Source organism: Doryrhamphus excisus, chromosome 4, assembly GCF_030265055.1.
Source record: "Doryrhamphus excisus isolate RoL2022-K1 chromosome 4, RoL_Dexc_1.0, whole genome shotgun sequence".
Taxonomy (NCBI): domain Eukaryota; kingdom Metazoa; phylum Chordata; class Actinopteri; order Syngnathiformes; family Syngnathidae; genus Doryrhamphus; species Doryrhamphus excisus.
The window spans coordinates 6,167,638-6,190,847 of NC_080469.1; the positions used below are offsets into that span (position 1 = coordinate 6,167,638).

The 23,210-nt window shown below is 39.9% G+C and overlaps 1 protein-coding gene across 1 annotated transcript in view; it reads right to left on the minus strand.

The window, feature by feature from the left end:
- ncor2 (nuclear receptor corepressor 2) overlaps positions 1–21,528 on the minus strand; it is a 102,328-nt gene extending 80,800 nt beyond the window's left edge. The window contains exons 1-2 of the mRNA XM_058071588.1: positions 21,433–21,528; positions 19,764–19,891 (exon numbers count right to left, since the gene is read on the minus strand). The gene's annotated coding sequence lies outside the window, so the exon portion shown is untranslated. The remainder of the gene's footprint in view (positions 1–19,763; positions 19,892–21,432) is intronic.
- Between the last annotated feature and the right edge of the window lie 1,682 nt (positions 21,529–23,210).

The following is a 23,210-nucleotide window of genomic DNA, read 5'->3' on the forward strand; positions in this document are numbered from 1 at the left end:
GAAAAAAACGGAGGAAACCGGAGTACACATAAAAACATGTACTGTATATCAATACTGACAACATAGTACAACATCAGACAGCATCTAAAGCAGGGGTCTCAAACTCAATTTACTTGGGGGCCACTGGAGCTAAGGTCTAGGTTTTCCAAAAAAAACGCATTTATTAAAAATCTTTTTTTTTTAACTTCGCTTTGGTTCCAATTTTCTACAAGAAAAGCTCTGATAAAACATTCCACTGTTCTCAAATATCTTAATTTTTATTTTTCTACACAAAATAAGATGAAAAATAAATAAAGAAATCAAGAATAAAGAAAATCAATCAATCAGTAATAAATAAATAAATATAATAATAATAATAATATTAATAAAGCAAATCATAAAAACTTAAGAAACCACATATAGTTGGTGGGTAGACAAATTAATTTTTTCAGATTAAAATTAACAAAGCATTATTAGAGCCCTGTAGACATGACAAAACACGACTATAGTCACATTTATACTTTTTTTATTTACAACATATTGCGCAACTGCAGGGTCTTGAGACACATGCTAACTTGCAAACTAGAGAGCTAGCTACCTAAACGGTAGCCTTCAAGTTATTTCCTTTAAACTTAAATAGCCAAAAACTTACCACTTCCACACGGATAGGGAGGATAACTATTAACAGTTATTTAACCTTTAACATGAACATTAATGAAACGTAATATTTTTTCTGGGTACATGATACCATACAGCATCCATATTAAACTTGCACGGGCCGCACTAACATTAAACTTTCATATCAAGGCGGGGGCCTAGTGTCCTGCGGGCCACATTTGACCACTGATCTAAAGTATATTCTACTGTAGTACCCTTTTCACTATCACCGCAAAGACACAAAATGGAATGTGCTGCCTTTGAGGAGGGAGATATCTTATTCATATGCTTCTGCCTATCCTTCCTGGCACCAAGGTCAGGTATACAACAGTCCCGGCTGGGAAGAGTGAAAACAAGTCTATCACAACACTGAAGTGTCAGTGTCCTGGAATGTGTCAATAAAGGAATACTGACTCACTCCTGTGAGAAGAAAAGCAACTGTGCATCAATGCAGCATCTAAGCATTCTCTGTGTTCCTATTTCCACTGGATGTCGTCTTCTATCCTCAAGGCGTGGTTGAAAAATTGTTAACATGAATATCATACAGCAAGGATGCAGGCTATTGTGACTAGAATCCATTGTGACAGATAAAGGCAGTCACTGAAAGAAAGAGCACAGTGGTAAGAGACTAACAGGAGAAGAATTTCACTTGAGACTGCCAAAGTGAGTGAGTCACATCCGATCTGAGAGATTCTGGTCAGATGTGGGAGAGTGGGAGTTGTGTGGGCTGTGGAAATATGATCTAGAGGCACACATCCAGCCTGCGAGCATTTTCGTGTGAACGCCAAGAAATGAATCCATCCACCTTGGAAGGTCCTCAAGGTTTTTCACATTGAGGATGTGATGAGTCAGTAACATGGGTCGTTAGGTGTTTATGTCAGTAAAAGAATGGAGACACTCGGGGGTGGTGTAGTGTACCACAGTTTGTACACCCTGATATTTGGGCTCAAATAACATCCCTTAACAACAATCAGTCGCAATTTTTCACTGTACGTCGTTAAATTGGGACTTTAGTACATATAAATAACACTGGCTCACAATCATTACAGTGCTGTTTGTGCACTAACTTCCTTAGCTGTGTGACTGTCCATTCTCCCAGTCCATTCTCCCAGTAAGGAAACAAGACAATAAGAGCTATTGGACTGGGGTATACACATTTTATGTTGTTTGGAGCACAATATTGTCAATTTTGCCTTGCAAAAGGTTTGCCTAATTCAAGTAAGGACTGTACTTTTTGCAGCAGCTTTTCCCAATATAATCTTTAATCATCTCGAATCTCAGTAGAGATTGATGGATATAGGTTTTTGAGGACCGATACTGATACTAATTAGTGAAGGATATTTGGTGCGTAAAAATAGCTTTAAAATGTTGAATCATACAAACACTTAACTGCCTATATCATATTTATCTAAGCCAGGGGTCTCAAACTCAATTTACTTGGGGGCCACTGGAGCTAGGGTCTGGGCGAGACTGGGCCGCATCAGGTTTTCAAAAAACCCCCCCCAAAAAACGCATTTATTAAAAACAGAAAAATGAATAAACTTTGCTTTGGTTTTGATTTTCTACAAGAAAAGCTCTGATAAAACATTCTACTGTTCTCAAATATCTTACTTTTTATTTTTCTGCACAAAATTAGATGAAAAATAAATAAACAAATCAAGAATAAAGAAAATCAATCCATCAGTAATAAATACATAAATAAATATAATAATAATAATAAAAACTTAAGAAACCACATATATTTTGTGGGTAGACAAATTATTTTTTTTCAGATTAAAATTAACAAAGCATTATTAGAGCCCTGTAGACATGACAAAACACGACTATAGTCACATTTATACTTTTTTTATTTACAACATATTGCGCAACTGCAGGGTCTTGAGACACATGCTAACTCGCAAACTAGAGAGCTAGCGACGTAAACGGTAGCCTTCAAGTTATTTCCTTTAAACTTAAATAGCCAAAAACTTACCACTTCCACACGGATAGGGAGGATAACTATTAACAGTTATTTAACCTTTAACATGAACATTAATCAAACGTAATCATTTTTTCTGGGTACATGATACCATACAGCATCCATATCAAACTTGTGCGGGCCGCACGAACATTAAACTTTCATATCAGGGCGGGGGCCTCAAACTAGTGTCCTGCGGGCCACATTTGGCCCGCGGGCCGTGTGTTTGAGACCCCTGATCTAAGCAAACAAATAGAAAACTAGCTCCAGAAGATCATGGAGTTCCGAAACTCAGAAGCATTTCTTAGAAGTTGAATAAAAACTCAAATAAATAGCGACCGGAAATGTTTCTACACTAAATAAAGTAACAATTATATACAACTCATCTTTGTTTGAAGTTCAAATACAACAAAAAGTACAGGGTGTTAACGATCTCGTTAGCAGCAACTCTTGTAAAAACCTATTTCATAGCTCCAGCCTTCATCTCAGCGTATTCTCTGCAACAAAACAAGAGTGAATTTAATTTCTTACTCTCTCTCGCAATCACATACACACAGGCTTCTACAGTCAGGACTGTTTCCACATTGATATCACCAACAGCATTGTTTCAAGTGATCCACAGACAGCTGCTGCCTGCTTTTACTCCGCTCTTAATATTACGTCATTGTAGTTTTTCATGAGAGTCTCATGCAAACACAGTAACACAGTAATGTTATGGTGAGCCTCTACCGTGGTATTCTTCCCTACAATAAAACAAGTCAATTTAGTTATTTTTTTTATTAACATGCTCTCTCTCTCAATCCCAGACAACATTGACAATAATGTCTTCACCTCTGTTTGGGCCCGCTGCCCACATCCTGGGAATGATCAGTACCCAACCAGGTGGCACTAATGTGCCCATTCTACTATGTTTCCTTCCAGGGGTCACGGGGTGCTGGGTGACTAACACACAGGATGTGACCTTTAATCCACTCACTGCTCCGCAGCGCATTAATCATCCCGACCCAGCGTGGAGCTCTGATAATGGTATGTTAATTAATAATGAGCCTTTGACGTGATGTCAGCCTACACCAGGAACTACATGCAACTCGCCAAGTGTAACAAGTGACAGCTAAATGTTTTGTTTTCCAAAAATGAGGTGGCAGTAATCACCTGCAATAGTGGTCATGTGAAATGAAAAATGACTTTTTTTTGTTTGTTGTTTAAAGGGGCCCTATCCTACCCATGTCAGGGGCTTATAGGATAACATTGGATCCCAGTGGGGCACTAAAGTAAGTTTCTTTTAATAAAATACTTCATAAATTTCACGTTGTGTACAGGGTAAATCTGCATTCTTTCCCGATTCCGACACCCAACAAGTTTGACATAGCTGAACTTTCGACAGAAAGAAATGTGAAAAAGTTCTCATACCCATTTGAGAACACATGAAATGTCTGAAACGTAGGCAAGGGCCCCACAAAGCACTATGAAGATGCTGCCTTATATATGTAAACACATGTTCACTATCTTGCAATATGGAACAATCCTGATATCTGCTTTGTACTCATAATTCACGATTCAAAGTAAGAGAATCATAAATGGACCTCTCTTTATAGACTCGACATACTGTATGGATGGAATGTTGAAATAATTATAAAAGGCAAAAAAACTAAACAAAATGAAAATAGTTGAGAGTGTGGCATTCAAAGGTTGGACATCCCTGAAACGTAAGCTATGTAAGCTGTGTAAGAGCTGAATTTTAGCCTTGAAGCTAAAGGTGATTTAGTAGGATTTTATATGAAAATGATGCACTGTAATAAAAATAACACAGAAATTACATAGAAAAAACATAAAAATAACAATATTGTAACCTCAGAACCCGAGCCCACCTAAAAGCAAATGATAGTAAAATATGTAATTAATTAGGAATTAATTGTGATTAATATTTTTAATCACATTAATCAAATCTCTAACTTTATTGTTTCTGTATACGAGATGCCTACTGTACGTATTCATAAAAGCCATTATTATATGTTGGGCTTCTTGTGCTCGCATTGTTGGGGGTAGAACGCAATGGCGAGTGCATGCTGAAGTGGACGTCGACTGTTTGTCATTGTGTTTATGCTTGTCTGGCATCAGTTCATCGGCTACTGTTGTAACTGGAGGGCAAGGAGAGATAAATAGCAATATTCGCAATATTTTGATTCACCACAATAATCTAATATATTTAAAAGAAAATACCTCAAGTTGAGGGTAATTTTTAGATTAATTAGATAAATTAATTACTGATCATAATTACAGTACTCTCTTGTTTTTTTATTTCTTGCTGCACTAGTTATAGCAAATCCTAGTTGTTGAGTATGTCGCAACAGACTGCAAGGCTTTGTACATTACATCATGTAGCTTGCACAGACATACTGACACTTGATGAAAGAAGCCATATCTCATAGTGCTTTACTTTTAGTACAGTTCCTTTGAGAACACATATTTTACAGTGTGGTACCACATCAACTGATGTGCACATTTACTTAGAATATAGTTACGTATGTTGTAGTTTTACTTTTCAGCAAAGATTTGCTTGATACATTTTATTTTTGCCAAGCTGTTTTTGTCCTTCACTGCCTGACAAGCTTTCTCCGTGATTGACGAGGCATGCTTTTGCTGCTGATTGGAGCATGACAGCAACAATTCAACTGCCTTCAGTTGACATTATGTCTCGGTTGAATACCCACTGAGTCGCTCTTTTGTAAAAATGCATCGCTAGATGATTTTCACAGGACACAAAAAGGAGGTGTTGTAATTGTATTTCAATGAAAATGTATTTTGACTCCATTGAGACAGCATGGAATAGTGGACATAAAATAGAATGTGACTCCGATCGTTTATAATCACTTTAAAGAATAAGAAGACGGAACATCCCAAATATTCCTGTGTATAGCACACCAGAGTATAGCACCTCCTGAGTTGGTAGACACACACAGACACAAAAATGTAGAGTAAATATTTGATTTATGTACAGTACGTCAGCTGGAAGCAATCAGGACTCCAAAGTGCTCTGCGTGCCAGATGTGTAAGAGTGGATATACGTATCATTGCTTTGCTGGGCGGCGTCACATGACTCAACATCAGCTCCCACAAAACACTTCTAAAAACCAATATGCAGTGTAATGCCTTCAATACTCACTGCTTGTATGATTATCACGTGAATGTAAGATTCATTCATTCATTCAGTCATTTTCTACCGCTTTTTCGTCACGAGGGTCGCGGGGGGTGCTGGAGCCTATCCCAGCTGTCTTCAGGCGAGAGGCGGGGTACACCCAGGACTGGTCGCCAGCCAATCACAGGGCACATATGTATAGACAAACAACCATTCACACTCACATTCATACCTAGGGACAATTTGGAGTCGTCAATTAATCTAGCATTCTTTTGGAATGTGGGAGGAAACCGGAGTACCCGGAGAACATGCAAACTCCACACAGAGATGGCCGAGGGTGGAATTGAACCCTGGTCTCCTAGCTGTGAGGTCTGAGCGCTAACCATTCAACCGCCGTGCCGCCCTGAATGTAAGCTATTTCCAAAAATGGATAACAACATTAGAATACTAGCTCAACCTTTCGCAGAGGAGGCGAACCAGCTTTTATTGTGATAGAAATGTGAATATTGAGCATTTGTTCTTTGAAAATTGAGGAAATTGTGAAAAATTGAGAGTGTCAGAAATTTAAATTACATTTATTAAATATGCAATCACACTAATGTGCAGGACATTATTATTATATTGTATGTATATTATTATATTATTGTTATAGTATTATTACATTATCAGTGTGGACGCACATGGTACCAATTCAGTGAAAAAAATAGTTCTACTATGACAAATGCTACAACACTAGGGTTGAATAAGTTCTTCCTCCATCGTCTTGTGCACCCCACTTCTTCCTCCCCTTAAGCCCTGTCCAATCTAAGGCAAGAGGCCTCTGGTCCTCAGACCTCATTGCCTCATGACTGTGAGTGTGATTTATGTGTCTTTTCTAGACTCGGTGGGAGCTGGGAATATAGAGCCTCACCCCCCCGACAAAGCTCTCTGAAAATGTGTGTGAGAGGTTTTGGCGGAAGTTCCCCTGAGAGGCAAATAGAATTAAGGAGCCAACTGGAGTCATTGAAACTATGCTTGCACTCCTCAGCTGAGAGGACACACACACACACACCTAAACCTCTCAGTATTTCTCTTCACACAAGTTGCACTGCTCTAAGCATGCTTTTGACCAGTACCATAACCACCCACAGTAACTCTCTGTGTTGTTTCTTTATTTACAGTTCTGGTCCACCCTGAACTGGAGGCCAGTCAATGACACGCACCTCTGGAAAGGCTGAACAGTCAATCGTAGGGGTGTCACCAGATCTTGCAACATTCAAATTTCTTGTTAAAAAAAAGGCCATGAGCAGAGTTAGCTCTTTTGTCAGCCATACCGACTCTTGGTGGGTGGAGGCGGGGCTGATGGCATACATCGAGTGCAGAAGAGTGGAGCATCATTAGGAAAAATTCAATGGAACTTAGTAGAGATTGCAATACTGTATATTGTCATTCATTCATTTTCTATCGCTTATCTATCGGGTGCTGGAGCCTATCCCAGCTATCTTCAGGTGAGAGGCGGACTGTGCCCTGGACTGGTGGCCAGCCAATCACAGGGCACATATAGACAAACAACCATTCACACTCACATTCATACCTATGGACAATTTATTCATTCATTCATTTTCTACCGCTTTTTCCTCACGAGGGTCGCGGGGGGTGCTGGAGCCTATCCCAGCTGTCTTCGGGCGAGAGGCGGGGTACACCCTGGACTGGTCGCCAGCCAATCACAGGGCACATATAGACAAACAACCATTCACACTCACATTCATACCTATGGACAATTTGGAGTGGCCAATTAACCTAGCATGTTTTTGGAATGTGGGAGGAAACCGGAGTACCTGGAGAAAACCCATGCACTCCACACAGAGATGCCCAAGGGTGGAATCCAACTCAGCTCTCCAAGATGTGAGGCCTGTGCGCTAGCCACTCGGTCGCCATGCAGCCCGTATATTGTCATATATTTTTTTTTCTATTTTTCACTGTGATTAAAAGTCATCTTAAAGTCTTGTTTCATCTCGTTCTCGTAGACCCAATCTCCGGTATGGTCTCGTCTCATGACATCCCTTTGTGACAGCCTGCAATTGGTTGGCAATCAGACCAGTGTGAACAGAGACTCAAGCTTACCTGAGACCCTGAAGAAAACAAGCAGTATATAAAATAGACGGATGGATCATACCCGTCTGATACATGATCCTGAATACAGTACTATTCTGGGGTCTGGCAGCCTGGATGTGGCTCACTGACCACCAGTTGACCTTCAGTGATCTCAAGCATAAACATGGAATGATTTGAACCGTCAAACCAAAAAATTCAAACCCAAACAGCAGTTCACAGTAACTTCTTCTAAATCAAGCTGCAGTAGTCTCACTTCAAGTCAAACATGACAGCATTCAGTCTTCCAATTATTTATACTTGAACCATATGTTTCCATGACAATTTGGATTGGAGGTTCCACAGTAGTGATGGGAAACTCCATTCCTTTTATTGACTCAATTTCTTATGACGTTTTAAGTGAACTGGGTTCGTACTGTATGTGTCACACAGCGCATGAACAGGAATTAGTACATGTGCAAAAAATTGGGCCGCAGCACCGGTGAGTTATTAAAAGTTGAGTCTTTATCAAGTACCCATGAATCGATTAAAGTCACGTCTCCGTTGAACACCCGTTCATGCCCACAGGACTCTAATAATGTTAATAACTGTAATTTAGAAAGTCATAAACAGGTTTTCTATGCTCTATATCAGGGGTCTCAAACTCGATTTACTTGGGGGCCACTGGAGCTAGGGTGTGGGTGAGACTGGGCCGCATCAGGTCCCCCCCCCCCAAAAAAAAACGCATTTATTAAAAACAGAAAAATGAATAAACTTTGCTTTGGTTTCGATTTTCTACAAGAAAATCTGTTCTCAAATATCTTATTTTTTATTTTTCTACACAAAATAAGATGAAAAATAAATAAACAAATCAAGAATAAAGAAAATCAATCAGTAATAAATAAATATAATAATAATAATAAAACACCAAATAATAAAAACTTAAGAAACCACATATAGTTGGTGGGTAGACAAATTATTTTTTTCAGATTAAAATTAACAAAGCATTATTAGAGCCCTGTAGACATGACAAAACACGACTATAGTCACATTTATACTCTTTTTATTTACAACATATTGCGCAACTGCAGGGTCATGAGACACATGCTAACTCGCAAACTAGAGCGCTAGCGACCTACACGGTAGCCTCCAAGTTATTTCCTTTAAACTTAAAAAGCCAAAAACTTACCACTTCCACACGGATAGGGAGGATAACTATTAACAGTTATTTAACCTTTAACATGAACATTAATCAAACGTAATAATTTTTTCTGGGTACATGATACCATATAGCATCCATATCAAACATTAAACTTTCATATCAAGGCGGGGGCCTCAAACTAGTGTCCTGCGGGCCTGCGTGTTTGAGACCCCTGCTCTATATGATGGAAATTCATGTATCGCGGTCGGTTCTGGAACCAATTAACTGCAATAAACGAGGGACAACTGTGGCCGCAAGTCTCGTTTTTGATTGTTGCATTACACCCCAAACCACAGTAGTGGTCCTCGATCACTAACAAGTTGCATTATTTTCATATGTCAAACACTAAACCCACAGTTATGCCAATGCAGAGTCGTCAAAAGCTGATTTTGGAAAGCAATAGTATACAATAATTATGTGTGTTGGTCACAAGTTATGATGTGCTATACACATTACAGTACTGTCAGTTGTTTTTACAGGTGCTTTTAAAAATGACTTGTTTTGACAATGTTGTCATCAATTTAAGAAAATGTACAGAAATGTTTTCCATGTATTGATGTGAAACGATCAATGAATAAACACACACGCACGCATACAACACCCCCATGATTAGTCCTCACACATTTATTCCTGCCAGACAACTTGCAGGCTGGAATCCACCAGGACATCTCATGTTGCATATCAACACTTCCATGTGGGCAGAGTGAGCCTTAAGTAGGTTAGAGGAAGGCATGCACACTCCACTTTGGTCTCCAAGCCCTCCAGGCGGTAAACGATTGTGTCAGAGAGGCTGCTACTCGTTATCGACGTGCTTACAGGCTTCAAGTTGCAGGCGGCGCAGCAACTCCTGCAGCTCAGCAGCTGCCTCCCAACAGCCATGGGTGATGGAGAACGTTATGGATCAGTTGTAAGAGCATACCATGCACAGTAACACAGTGTGCAGCACAATGCATCACTATGTATTGATCACCACAACACACAGTGGCATTTACATGCTGTCGTATGTGGGTACAATGATGCTCTGTAATGAATGTTTGCAGCACGGCTGGCTATGTGGCAGTGCTGCATTGTATTTAATTATATTGTCTTTAATAAATCATTTCATTCAATCATGTGTGCTAATGAGCGTGTGATGACAGTACTGTCACTCTGAACTGTAGTTTTCCACCTCATGCCACACACATGCCAAAGATCGATATTTTTTTAGTTTGATATTTTTACATATTGAAATAAGAAAAAAAAATACATAAGTACCATATTTGTATGAAATCTGTATGTACCATACAGATTTTTGTCTTTGCCGTTCTGATCTATTGTTCCCATTTTTACCGGTGGGTTTTTGTTTTAATTTCATTGCTACACTACAAATCATGGGTTGCAAATCCTACCTTAGACACTTCTGGTGTCGCATTTAAATAATTTCAATTCATGCATAGGCCGTGAAAGTAAACAAATGTGTGTTTGTAGTTTAAACCAAGCCTGTCTACTCTATGTGTACTTAATTCACTTTCAAAGGTTAATCATTTGCCTTCCATCTTTAAAACTATTTTACATTTTTTTTATTTTGACACCAGAAGCATTTTTCCGGTGTTTCTCTGACTTGTGTACTACAGAATTCACGTATAAACGCATAAAAAATAGAATTGGAGTCTTTTGCCTTGTGGAAAAACACAATGTGCAAAAACATGACGTGTATCAGACAAAAACACGACGTGCATCAGACAAAAACACGACGTGCATCAGACAAAAACACGACGTGCATCAGACAAAAACACGACGTGCATCAGACAAAAACACGACGTGCATCAGACAAAAACACGACGTGCATCGGACAAAAACCCAACATGCATCAGACAAAAACACAACATGCATCAGACAAAAACACAACATGCATCAGACAAAAACACAACGTGCATCGGACAAAAACACGCCGTGCATCAGACAAAAACACGACGTGCATCGGACAAAAACACGACGTGCATCGGACAAAAACACGACGTGCATCGGACAAAAACACGACGTGCATCGGGCAAAAACACGACGTGCATCAAACAAAATCACGACGTGCATCAGACAAAAACACAAGGTGCATCAGACAAAAACACAACGTGCATCAGACAAAAACACGGCGTGCATCGGACAAAAACACGCCGTCCATCGGACAAAAACACGACGTGCATCGGACAAAAACACGACGTGCATCAGACAAAAACACGACGTGCATAAGACAAAAACACGACTTGCATCAGACGCACGTGTGATGTGGGTGTGTGTGTCAGCTGGTGTGGATTGCCAGCCTGATGAAAATAGGAGCGATTTCAAAGCTGCTAGGCCCGCACGGATCTTACGCATCTGGTGTGAATTTGGGGTAAGAGTGATTATATGTATATGAAGTATTGTCTGTAGCTTCCTTGTACTGTATAAACCACAACCACCTGTTCTGTTTCTTCAAATCCGCCATGTGCATTGTTTTGAGTTTCTTGCTCAATCTGTTGCATTCCATTCATGGCTTAGCTGTCTTGTCTATTGTAAATGACAGTAAAGGTATTTCATCTTCAATCTGAAGCAAACATGGTTCATGTGGACAAATCTCTTCATAAAAATGCCCAGTTCATGTAGTGTAGGTGCAAAGGAAATGCAAACGTGTGGACATGGTGCCGAAAAAAGCTCTTGTCGCTGCAGAGCACCCACAGACAAGACCCTTAAAAGCCAGAAATCTGGCCTGGCTAGACTCATAAAAAATAAGTGATTCTTAATGGTGCAGCAGTAAAACGTACACCTAATACCTAACCTGAAGCATTTTTGACTGTGACCGCATGCCTTTCGTGTAACGTGAAGCAAGTCGTAAGATCGTTTGTCTGAATGTCGCACCCCTGTGGCCCGTTGGAAGGGTTGGGTGGGTTTTGAGGATGAGGTTCAACCTGAATAACAACTCTAAAGAATGAGGTCCTCTGTGCAACACACACATTCTTTGTTGCACTTCAGGAGTGTGCGATTGGAGAAAGTAGGCGAAGGTGTAAATAAGCACCCTCACATCCAGTGTGATATTTACACAGTGGGGTCGACGTGGGGGGATGGGTGGCATGTGCGAAGCAACGCCACATGATCCATGTTTCATGCACCTGAGTCGTCGGACTGGAGGCCCCCACATTGCATATGTGTGACATTGAATTCCACTATCTCACACAAACAAGAGCTTCATCCAACACACATGTCTTCCATTACAGTATGACCATTCCAGGCGTTGCCCGGAATGCCGTGAAAAGAAATAGCTATCATGTACCAGGCACACAGAGAAAAGTGAACAAAGTAACTGATGTGTCCAACAGTTATGTCTGTGTACAGCAAATAGAAGAAAAAGGAATGTACAAATGTTTCATGTCAAGTGAGTACATGTACATGTCAGCAATGCTCATGGGTATGTTGGTGGTATGTTGGTTCTGTTCATTTCTTTAGGAATGCACAGTAGAAAAATATTTTGAGTATACAGTACAGTGGCCATCATTCATGGCCATACAGATTTACAGATTTGTAGTAAAATATATTATATATTTCATATTTTGTATATTTTATATACATAAATAAGATATTTAATTTTGTTTCTCATTCAAAGTTAGTAATAATTTATCAACACAATCCAACTTTATTGACACAATTACCAGAACAATGAAAATCAGTTTGGCATCTCTCAAAATTAGGAAAATAAACAAACAAAAACACACAACTACTTGCAAATTGGGTTTACGTCCATATTTTGCGACACAGTAAATGGTGTAAATAAATATGTGATACGTCATTTATTTGTGTTTCACTGATAATGTTTTGGGGCGGCACGGCGGTCTCGTGGTTAGCGCGGAGACCTCACAGCTTGGAGACCAGGGTTCAATTCCACCCACGGCCATCTCTGTGTGGAGTTTGCATGTTCTCCCCGTGCATGCGTGGGTTTTCTCCAGGTACTTCGGTTTCCTCCCACATTCCAAAAACATGCTAGGTTAATTGGCCACTCCAAATTGTCCATAGGTATGAATGTGAGTGTGAATGGTTGTTTGTCGAAATGTGCCCGATGATTGGCTGGCGACCAGTCCAGGGTGTACCCCGCCTCTCGCCCGAAGACAGCTGGGATAGGCTCCAGCACCCCCCGCGACCCTCGTGAGGAAAAAGCGGTAGAAAATGAATGAATGAATATTTGACCTCGTAGCAGGCAACAAAGCTTTTTTTTTTTTTACCCTGAACATGAAGCATGAGCCATTCAAAATCCAATGCTGCTAATCCCAGCTTTCATCCAGCCTGCAGTGTCATGGGCTCAAGTATGCAACACACTGTAGCGAACATGAAGGGACAAGGAAGAGGCGAGAGAGACTATGCAGCGCCATCGGTGGGGGCGGATCAGGACAAGATCAATGGGTGTGACGAGGAGTGCAGGAGGCAGCAGGAGCCTCCAAGTAGGCCAATAAATATCATTCTAGTGAGACAGCTGCCGCCTCCCCCTTAGCCTCCTCTGCCCCGTCCCTCCTCTCGAGCCCCAAGGCCCTGCCGACTGGGCCCCTTTAGATTAGCGGCCTGCATGTGGGGGGTGGGATGGAACACCCTGGTGCACAATACACCTCTCATACGGGATCCTCACTCACCTCCTGCCTCCATTTGTTGGACATTCATCTTTCAACATGTGTGTGAGTTTGTTTAGGGGGTGGGGACGCCGTAGATGTGGGGGTAGCACAGACTTGCAAGAAGCTGTGAGGAGAATGTGTGTGTACGACGGATCCTCTGTGGGGTTTTTTATTTATATCTTCACCCCTTCGACAAACCCTCCCTCTGAAACACCACTTTATATTCTGTCAGGCCACTAAGCTGCTGGCTTAAATATTAGCCACTTTGGCTTTGACTCCATGGCTGCTTCAGAAGAAGATGCATTCTTTCTTACAGTCTGTGGCAACAACAGCTGTCTGACTGCCTACGCATAATGTCAACTGTGATGTTTATTAGCATATATGGATGATCCACTCTTACATCTCTTCCCTCTGCATAGTGTAACATAAGTCAGTCCAACAGCTCTACAAGGAATGTATGTACTATTAAAGCTTTGCTGACATTGTCAGAAAGGATGTTTTTTTTTAACTGTATTTAATTGTATTGCACTGTATATTACAGGGGTGTCCAAAATGCAGCCCCGGACCAACTTGCAGCCTGTGTCTGTCCAAATATTAAGAGAAAAAATTTGCAATCTAATGAGAAAAATATGTAATTGTACTAGCAAAGAGTTCTAACTTCTTACTAACCAACTTCTGCTTGTTATCATATGTGTAATAGATATGACCCTTACATTCATTTTCATTTTTCAGTATGTGGAGCTTGGTGGAAAATGTTTAGACACCTGTGGTTATTAAATGGTATATCCAAGATATAACACATCCACGTCCATCCGTACAGGGAGAATCTAACCAAGATCAGTAAAATCTCCAAACGGTGTGGCCAACCTGCTAACCACTATATCACCATGCGGCCCAAAATGAGCAGTGTTATTTTTTTTCCAGTAATGGGTAATCTAATAAGTTACCTTCTCAATGTTACCTCAATAACATCCATACATCCATTTTCCATGCCGCTTATCCTCACTCAGCTGACTTCGATGTGACGTTGGGAGTTTAAGAGTTGAGTTTCAGCTTGGTGTGGGTTACGGCCCGTAATGTATTAGGAATTACTGTGCCTGTATTGCCCATATGTACTGTATGTAATTCAAACCTGCAAGAAAAGCCTGTTGTTCTGGCGATTAAGTCGTGTGTCTCACCAAACATTACAGTAAAATTACTAACACCTATTGTCCATTGAGAATAGAACACTACATATAATTGCATTTGCATAATTTCCATGCCTTATACCTTGTATTTGTACTTGCATTTTTTGTATTTTAGTTAAATATGTATATTGTGTGACTAATGACAGACTGTATTCAACCACGAAACAGCATTATTTATTAATTAACATATTTTTAAGTGGTGAGAGACTGTAATTACGTTCCCTGGTACCTAATTACATTTATGAAGGATGTTCATTGAGTTACTTTTTGGAGCCGATAATGAATTATACTTATACCTATAACTAATTACTTTCTGAAAGTTATTTGCCCAACATGAAAACGAGACATACACTGCGTGCACACATTGACACAAAGAAGTAGTACAAGACAGCTATAAAAAGTTTCCTGACACGAAAAACTACTTTATGATGATACAAGGGTATGAGGGTATACTTCAATACATCTATCAATCATATAGTCACATTTTATATACACAAGGGGACAACAAATGGACAATCAACCATCTACCATCCACTCTGCTCTTACTTCTGATAATTTGAAGCTAATTCAAACTTCTTGGAGGGTCTGAGGATGAAGTTCAAATCAAAGTTTAGTTTGGCTGCTATAACTAAATATCAATACATTAAATCCATAAAGAAACATCTATTGATCAGCTGTTGCAGTGATACTGGAATTTCCAATACTGCAGGTGACAATTGTGATGGTATGCATGATTGAGCCTCAGCACAGTCTTGTAAGAACAATGGTGAAGCATATAGGCAGTGGGTAGTCGTGTCTTTCGTGTCATAACATATACATGTGTGAATGTGTAGGCAGGAGTTACGTTCGCATTACCCAGCAAATAGTAAAAGGGTTACGATGTCACCTTTCTGACAGATTTTGTATTTAAAAGCAGCGAAAGCAGCACTTTGAAATTGTGCCAGCCAACCGGAGTCCACCTGACACGTCTGCACGTTTTTTGAGCTGAGTTCACAAGACTCACTTGATTTACATTGAGGTACTGAACCTTTTTTTCCCCACCCAAAACTGAAAACTCAATAAAACACCTCACAGCAGTGCAAGTTTCAACACTCTCATGCTGACATTTCTGTGTATGAACACTGAAGAACTGTATTTCTCAGCCAGCGCCACCATGAAATACAGTTCATCATTCAATTTCAGCAACAATGTCAAATATGTGTTGATCTATCCAGACGGCATGATGTATTACACACGTAGCAAGGAATGAAGACAAAAATAGATCCCATTTCACTTTCCACCAGTATCACTTTCACTGCTGTATGGAAATGTACTTGAAAGTATTACAATAGTGAAAAATGCAGCTTTGGTTCCCTCCAGTCAAATATATCCCTGCGGTGCGTTTACTCTCAAACAGTCTTTAAGAACCAGCTGCTGCTTTGCATCCAGTCTCCCACTCATTATTTCTGCAAGCACATGTGCTAAGGTCCATTTCCATGATGGAAAACACAGATGAAGTTTGGATGTGTATATTTATCCATCCCAAAAAAATAGTCCTGTGTGTGTTTCTAAAAGGAAAAGATGTGTCACGCAAGGCAGTGCAGATGCTTCAAGCGTTCACACCCCCTCAAACATGACGCCCTGGAAATCATTTGTTTATCTTCATCCACAATTACTTACAATTACACGCTACCTCCCTGCAAAACCTGAAATATCATATTTTTACCACGCCAAAAGGTACAGTAATGCTTTCCCAGCATTGCTTTGTGCATCTGTCAGATTGAATTAAATGACGTTTATTCACATTCAAGGCAAACAGGTTTGTCTTTTGAGAGTGGAGAGTACAAAAGTGAAGCAAATCATGCATCATACAACACTTTTGTGTTTGTTCTCATTCTAAAATGTTTTCCACGTACACAAATGGCCTATTGCTCTCAAATATTGTTCACAAATCTATTCTTCACAACTCACAGGTGTTTAACACAGGCATTATTATTGAACAGATGTGCCTAAGGCTGGCCATAATAAAAGGCCACTCCAAAAATGTGTCCAAAATTTTATGACACAACGCAATGATTGAGGGTTGAGGGAGTGTGCAGCAGACATGCCGACTGAAGGAAGAAGACTTTTGCGAACTCTGACATGAAAGCACATTTTGTTATTTTCAACAAGCAGCGATTACTGCCATAGTTCCCTTTCCCCATCTCAAAGCAGTCACAGGCAATTTTGTGACATAAAAAAACAACAAATAAAAGCCATAAAAGAAAGTTCATTTGTAGTTCGTAGTTCATAGTTGTTTTGTTTTTCATGTTTTCTACTCACGTGTGCCAATTATGCACATTTGACAATTACATCATTTTATCATTCCCACTCCTGCAACCCACCGCCGACACAAATACATTACTGTCCTGTGGGACATACTGTATAATATACTGCTGCACATACTTTTTTATATATAGTTTCCAGATGAATCCTCATGGGATGATGTTCTATGCAACTCATCAATCTTTATGGTCCCATGAGGGAATCTAAATGTACTGTTGGAGGAAAGGGACATGAATAAGGGCCTGAACATGTAAGTGGGATGGCAGGAAGTTTATATTGTATGTGTGATGTTTATGTTTGGTTTATGTTTGGTCTACCAAGGGCTGAATACAGAAAAATATACTTAACTCATTCAAAACCTATGATGTATTTATACTTTGTTATAAACTCCAACATCTGATCTCAACAGCATATTTGTGTATTTTTCAGTTTTTTTGTGTGATAGCCTAAAAGAGGTAATGATGCAACTCCCCACTAATGGATTTGCCTTTAGAGCAATCGTAAGGCATAAAAATGGCCACTAGGTGGCAGACGTGCATTGGATGAGATCTCAGCAGAGATCATGTGGATGGTAGAAACATACATGACAGGAAGGAGGATGTGAGAGAGCAAGGAGGAATGTAGCGTGCAGACGCAAAAAGCTGGTTTTCGCCCTTTTCTAGTTGGGAGCTGATATTTTCTGGAAACTTACCTATGTTCTACTGCTCATTAATAAAGAACAGAAAACGGTAGAGACAAACCGCGCAAGTTTGATATGGATGCTGTATGGTATCATGTACCCAGAAAAAATGATTACGTTTGATTAATGTTCATGTTAAAGGTTAAATAACTGTTAATAGTTATCCTCCCTATCCGTGTGGAAGTGGTAAATTTTTGGCTATTTAAGTTTAAAGGAAATAACTTGAAGGCTACCGTTTAGGTTGCTAGCTCTCTAGTTTGCGAGTTAGCATGTGTGTCAAGACCCTGCAGTTGCGCAATATGTTGTAAATAAAAAGAGTATAAATGTGACTATAGTCATGTTTTGTCATGTCTACAGGGCTTTAATAATGCTTTGTTAATTTTAATCTGAAAAAAATAATTTGTCTACCCACCAACTATATGTGGTTTCTTAAGTTTTTATTATTTGCCGTTTTATTATTATTATTATATTTATTTATTACTGATTGATTGATTTTCTTTATTCTTGATTTGTTTATTTATTTTTCATCTTATTTTGTGCAGAAAAATAAAAAGTAAGATATTTGAGAACAGTGGAATGTTTTATCAGAGCTTTTCTTGTAGAAAATTGGAACCAAAGCGAAGTTTTTTAAATTTTTTTGTTTTTAATAAATGCGTTTTTTTTGTTGAAAACCTGATGCGGCCCAGTCTCACCCAGACCCGAGCTCCAGTGGCCCCCAAGTAAATTGAGTTTGAGACCCCTGGCCTAACATGTGCGGACAGTTGATGCTGTTACTGGAGAGATGGCCTGGTATGCACTTGTTCAGTTGTTTATCTCCAAGAAGAATAATGTATTAATAATAATTATGGTTCACAGTCAGTCCTTTGCTCAGTAAAGGAAGACTGCCTGCAATTTCGGAAGTAACATAGTACACACGCAGGCAGAGAAGGAGAGAGATTCACTTAAAAAGTGTAGGCGGGATTAGTGGGATATTTACACTGTGCTGAATGACACTTGCTATCACGGTGATGAGGGAAGTGGAACGTGGCAGCTCTCCTTTTGCATTCTGAGTATTTACCTGTGACACACTCCTCCATTGCACTTCTGTCAAATGGCGCAGCAGAACTGTGACTCATCATCATGTTGAATTACTGTATAGTCTGTCCGACACTGGCTTCAGCAACCTGCTCTTACAACACAATAGCTGACATGCACGTTTGACGTTCCTCGTTTATCACGATTAAACCAAAGCTTGTGGTCAAGATTGTATCAAAATAGATGTTGCACATCTATACATGCAAAACAATAGTATTTTATATGTATTTATAACCGGCAAAACATGCTGGGAGCCAGCTAATTTTATGTCTGAACTCAAAATACAAAATGATTATTTCTGATTCATTATATTTTGCTTTCTATCTTAAATCAATGTGCTTATCTTAAGCAAAATGTACTAAAATATGAAAGTTATGAAGCTTAAATTAAGCAAAAGTGGTATTTAAATAAATATTGTGTTTAGTTCAAATGTTTTAACTGTGTATTAACCAATGAATGTTGTATTTTGGTGTGTCTTCTATTCTGTTTACTTGCTTTATTCAACTCCATTCTTCTGTAAAGTGTCTGAGTATTTTGAAAAGCGCTATACAAATAAAATGTATTATTATTATTATTATTATAAAGGCTGTTGGCAAAAATTACATCAGACAAACACGGTTAAATAACATTTGCGTCCAGATTAGGGAGCAGAATCATCAGTCATCACAAGCCCATTAAACACGGACCCTGCCAGCCATGGGTTTTGCACTGAAGTGGGTCATAGGTGGTTGTCATGGTAACCTTTCAGCCTCTAAAGTAGTATCAGCATCGTCGGCAGGCAGGAAAGCCCCCATTGGAAATGTTGGACCATCATCATCATTAAGATCATAGAGCTCCTTCCTACCTGGATAAGACATCCCTACCCATCCCCCACCCCGCCCTCTCCATCCCCAACCCCCATAGCGTGCTTACCTCTTCTCTGCATCTGTTGCCTTCAGCGATGTGTGTTTCTAAGGCAACATGTTGTCGTGTCAACTCGCATAATGACAACATCAGCCCTGTTTCCAGCAGCTGTCAATCAGCCTTTTGTTTGCAGCCCCCTTGCAAAAGCACAGAACAGCCGTCATTGTGACAGACTATAAACATCCCAAAACATACATGAGACACATCTTCTGCAATGAAAGCATCACAATCACTTTTACTGCCTGAAGCTCAGTCTGTGATCCATGTTTGCTGGTGGAAACTGACAGTTTCATATAAGGTTAATGACAGGAAAGAGAAGGACGTTTACGCAAGTCTTTCCATCCTTCCTGCGGGCCTTCCAAAGCACACACGTCCACAGAGTGGGAGGTGTGATGCTGGTGATATGTATGAAATGTGCTCTCCATAATCACCACGTGGCACCTCCAATGCTACGAGGTCTGCCAGCTGTTCCACTGTACAGCTCTTCTCATATCTGGTTAGCATATTGTATCTTCTACAAATGGAACCTGGTTATAATTTAGAGCTAGGGGTGTCACACGACACCCAAATCACAAGATGAGACAATGCATGGGATTAGGTCCATGACAACGAGACAAGATTTTAACTTGTTTTTAGTTAAAGTAGAATAAAAAAATATTGACTGGAACGGACGCAAAACAGTTATACCACAAAACAATGTTTTGAAATATTTTTGGCTTCTTCTTCTTTGTTGATGGCTTGTATTTCATTAATTTTCTACCGTCTATCTTCGGCCGAGAGGCGGGGTACACCCTGGACTGGTGGCCAGCCAATCACAAGGCACACATAGACAAACAACCATTCACACTCACATTCATACCTATGGACAATTTGGAGTCGCCAGTTAACCTAGCATGTTTTTGGAATGTGGGAGGAAACCGCAGTACCCGTGGAAAACCCACACATGCATGGGGAGAACATGCAAACTCCACACAGAGATCGCCGAGTGTGGAATTGAACCCGGGTCTCCTAGCTGTGAGGTCTGCACGCTAACCACACGACCACCATGCAGCCGTGGCTTGCATTTAATTATCCAAAAAATGCATGATGCAAGAAACTCTAAACCCACACCTTTACTTGCTAAAAATAGCGACCGTGTCAACACAGAACTCTTCCATGTATGAGGTGTGTTACAAAACAGAACCGGTGAATGTTAGCACCGAGCTAAATGCTAAAAAATCTAAAGTAACATTTGATCAAATGGAGAATTACTGCTTGGGCATCAACAATAGCTAGCAGCTGTTTGATGAAAAAAATAGCCACACGTCACTTGCTGACGCTGTGAACACCAAGGTCAGGTGCATTGCAAGGTGTGCTTCCAATTATGACCTGCACACTGCCACTTCCATATTACTTCATTATTGTCCATAGTAGCCATATCATAGTTAACAGCCTTGATTGGCTTCTGGCAGCCCCTCTTGGGCTGCATTAGTGTTATTTTAGTTTATTTACTTAAATCAAATAATTAAAATTATTTGGCTCTCTGGACAGTAGCAGCTCTGGCTTGAATGACAACCTGCGTGGACCTAAGGTGTGCCGCCCACGACCCCCACTCTCCATCGACACCAATTCTCACCAAGTAACGTCGGCTTATTTGATCAAATATATTCCATATTGTGGCGTATAAAAGGCTCCATACCTATATTTTGGGACAGTTTCTCCTCTAAATTGTGCACCTGATGGCTTTTACTTTTTCTTGATGACACAAATTAACGACGCTTTCATGATCTTCCACGTCACCCAACTAGCAGTTAAGGCTAACCGACTCATATTGTGACTCACAATATCCTTTATTGGACATTTTATTCGTTAAATAACATGTTCCCGACTCTTGGTCGCCGATATTATTAATGTATTAACAATGAAATACGTTTTATTTTCGAGCAATTAGTTTTGTAATTATTTTTCTTACCTTGTAATTAACCTGAGAGGTGATGACCAGCTGCGTCCACCCCCCTCACTACGCATTTGGTTTGATCCACATCACGGAGGTTTGATGACGCCTGTCGAGGACATCATTAAATGTACTGACTCGATGAGGATGTGGTGAGGTGCTTCTGTAAGTATGACATAGCAAAGTGTGTTTCCCCAGATTTTGGTGAAATTGGGTGATACATTTTTTTTAGTTTAATTGTGATGTCAGGATTAATTTGGCTCAAGTTTGTGATTGTGTGGTCCAGACTTCAACTGCATTATTGGAGGCGTCCTTAACACATTAGCATCAGAAGATTTGGAAGAAAAATTAACTCGAATAAATACGACATAACGCAAGGACTGGCATGTTGAATGCACATATTTTATACAGTATTGCTATAAATCTTATCAATGAGATGGTAATAATTGGGGAATCACAGATACTGTGTGTAGATAGTAGCCCAGGCCAATGGACCCAGCAGCTCTGACCATCTGTTTATATGCGGGCATCCTCTTCCAGCTCACCTCCCATGTCTCAGTCGTTTAGTGGGAAGTGTGACCCGGATACTGAGTGCTTGAGTGTGTGCATCGTGGAGCAGATGGAAAATTTCAATGAGCTGGAAAATCCACATCAGTAGGCCTTCCCGGCAGAGCATAGAGGAAGTTAGTGCAACAGCGCCCCCATATGGACATGTCTTACTCAAACACGTAGACAGTAATCATAACTACAATCTTAAGAGTACGATGGGGCAAAACCTTGCCGTAAGACAAAATAACGCCGACAGGTTTGGTGGTTTTTCGACAGAAAATGCGGCTTAAGTTTATTTTTAAGGTTACTGAACTATATTTTCCCTGCTGTCAGTTTGGAGTAACCACAGTAGTTTCACTCCAAAACAGCAGGGAGCGCACAAGAGCAAACATCCATTACTACTGTACTGTGCGTAAAAACTCCACAAGACTTCCTGGCACTTACAAGGGATTTAATGGAAAAAAAAGCAATACTTCCAAAAACGATGTGTTTGTGTATAAAAACAAATCACTTTATTACAATTAGGCTGAAAACAACCCCAATGAAAACACGACTACTTTACAAGTACAAATGTTTTTTTTTTTTCCTCTGATATTTACATTTTTTTCTTGGACATCAATTAAAAAAAACCAGAAAACCCAAAATACTAACAAATGTTTACAGTGTGTTTGTTGGAATTAAAAACAAGCAAATGACTAAAGTATATGAACATGCACTACACTCCATTCATGACGTAAAGACAACAAAGGAAGTTGACATGCAAGGGACTATTTGAGTATACACATTGGATGGACAGCTCACAATCAATACACCTCAGGATTCTGCTTGGTTCTCTTGCGTGATGTTAGGGGCGATTGAGGGATTCATATTTAGTTTCTGTCTTTTAACATTCAACATTTCGACAAATAAATTACAAACCCACTGTTGTGGACTTCCTGTCAAGATGATGTTGCAGCATTGGAATAATTATGCTG